The sequence below is a fragment of the Lasioglossum baleicum genome, unplaced genomic scaffold (assembly GCF_051020765.1).
Source record: "Lasioglossum baleicum unplaced genomic scaffold, iyLasBale1 scaffold0073, whole genome shotgun sequence".
Classification (NCBI taxonomy): domain Eukaryota; kingdom Metazoa; phylum Arthropoda; class Insecta; order Hymenoptera; family Halictidae; genus Lasioglossum; species Lasioglossum baleicum.
The window spans coordinates 487501-490000 of NW_027469133.1; the positions used below are offsets into that span (position 1 = coordinate 487501).

Consider the following 2500-nt stretch of genomic DNA (forward strand, 5'->3'; position numbering starts at 1 on the left):
ATCGACAATGAAGAAAAGAAAAGACATGGGGCGACCGACATAAAGGTTTTCATCATTGGATATACCTTTTCTCTCTCCGCGGTGCTGTTCCGTGCGTGAACACACAAGTGTGTCTTTTGCGTCGTGTGACAATCAAGTTCGAAATAAGCCTCGCCAATAGAGGAGTATACATATTATTATAAAAAAAAAAATAATAATACATATAACCCGGTGGGATTTCTTTTTCTCTCTACTTCTTGTATAATTGAACCAAAAACCACGGGGGTACAGAAACGTTGCGCACGAAACGATTTATCATCGATCAAACACAAAACCAAATTAGAGACACGAGAGAAAGAGAGTAAGATCTCAAGACGCACATAGGCCGTCATCAATACGATTCAACGCGAACGTGGCGATGGAATGGCAATCGCACAGATTAGCGAGGACACGTCGACGACGGGGAATAATTCCGACCCGATCAAGTACGACGTGCTCCATCCCGCACATTGCTGCGCTTTGCTCCGCTGTCCATCGATCATCAAAGCGTTCGCGATAGAACGAGAGATCTCTTTCGTCTCTTCCCTCGAAGACTCGAAAAGGAATGTGTGTTTGTCGAAATCGCCGGCAACGACGACCCTCCGCCGTATGGCAATTATAACGTAGAGTTAAGAAACTCATCCACGCACAGGCATATTCTCTCCCTGGGGCTTAACATTGCCACACCACACACACTCTGTGTGCCACACAGTATTCTTTCTTTCTTTTATAATTTGTGTGTCCATCTCTGTAGTCTCGCGAGACTCTTGTAAATATACCTCTTTCGTATATACGCATCATTTCAGGCGACGTCGGGAGCGCGTTAAATGTTCATGAGTGGAAACGCTTCTTTCCGCAAGGCGAATCGTTTCGCAGAGAAGGTGAGAGATTTGGAGATCCTCGTCGAAGCGGTGCCTTACGGGCGGTCGTATTTTCAATACGACTCACGACACCGTAAAAACACTCACGCAAGTCCGAACGTAAGAAATACCAATCCCTACTTCGCCTCTCGTGGAAACTAGATATATATATATATTTGTATGTGTTTATAAGACGCAATGCAAAAATTGGCAATTTTCACAGAACCGCGACAAACGCCGACGAAACGCCCATCATTCGCTCGTACGTAGCATCTTTGCAACCCGACTCCGAAACGCTCTTTGGCGCCCTCCAAAAATATATTTGGAGAGGTAAGCGACGGCGGGGACTTACAAGAGCAACGCAAGCAGTTTATGGTTACGTAAACGACCCTCAGCCAGGCGTGGTCCAGGAATTGTATCCGTGGACCGCAATGTGCGTTCGAAATGTCGATGTTCATGTGTCCTGCAGTTCACACGTTGACGCGCAATTAGCTGCGTTCTTCATCGACCCACGAGCCAAGTGATCCACCGTTCAGGGTAATCGTATATATTTTTGATTTACAAATCAATATATGTATATGTCTCTTGTTCTGCGGTTCGTAAGAACGCATTGTACCTGAACGCTCCAACCAGCGCGCGAAGGAGATTCGTTCAGGCGTCGTTTTAAGGACGACACTATCGTCGTCCGTGGAAACGGAAAAAAAAAACCGTCAGATACGCAACACGTATCCGACGGCCGGGCGAACAGTACATTGAAAAACCGTTAACGTGGAAAACGCGGAGATGAATATATATTCTCTGAAAACGACGGGGATCGTAAGACAACCCGATACTGGATCCAGAGATGTAATAATATTCCTCTCCTCTTCACTTCCATTTCATTTGGAATGATGTGAGAACGGAGGACTTCACAGCCGGCTCTGGCAGCGGTCATTCGTCCCAAGCTCTCGCGATGCGCACTATTGGGCCACACGCACGGAGTAGGGTGTCAGACTCACGACTGCTTTAAAAGCGAGCTTCACGAGCCGGTCCACTTCCCGTATAAAACACATTTCCATAAAATGTTGTGTGTGCTCGAGGCAACGATAAATTCCGATACAAGCGGACTCGCGAGCCGGCTCTGGCCGTAGGCGCGATCCCCGTTCTCGTCCCAAACTCGTCTGCGCGCACTATTGGGCCACACAGAGAGTAGGGTGTCGTCGGGAATAATCGCGCCATAGGCTTTATAGCGAGCGTCACGGCCGGTCCTCTCGGAACACCGTTTTTCGTCGGAACGATATTACCATATTTTTATTTTATTCGACAGATTAGCGGACTCACAGCCGGCTCTGGCAGCGGTCATTCGTCCCAAGCTCTCGCGATGCGCACTATTGGGCCACACGCACGGAGTAGGGTGTCAGACTCACGACTGCTTTACAAAAGCGAGCATCACGAGCCGGTCCGCTCTGGCGAATGTATAATATTATAATAAATATACGTTCCGTCGTCAACGAACACCGCGTGCGGCGCAGCAACGTTTCGTGCTCTTGGTTATACGCGAACCCGATACAAATAGAGAGCGGGACTCACAGTCGGCTCTGGCAGCGGTCATTCGTCCCACGCTCTCGCGGTGCGCACTATTG

General features: G+C 48.4%; 1 non-coding gene across 1 annotated transcript; it reads right to left on the reverse strand.

Annotated features, from left to right (window-relative positions):
* Positions 1–1263: 1263 nt before the first annotated feature.
* Positions 1264–1418, reverse strand: LOC143219808 (5.8S ribosomal RNA). Its single transcript, XR_013011462.1, has one exon. It is a non-coding gene; the product is annotated as a 5.8S ribosomal RNA (ribosomal RNA).
* Positions 1419–2500: the final 1082 nt, after the last annotated feature.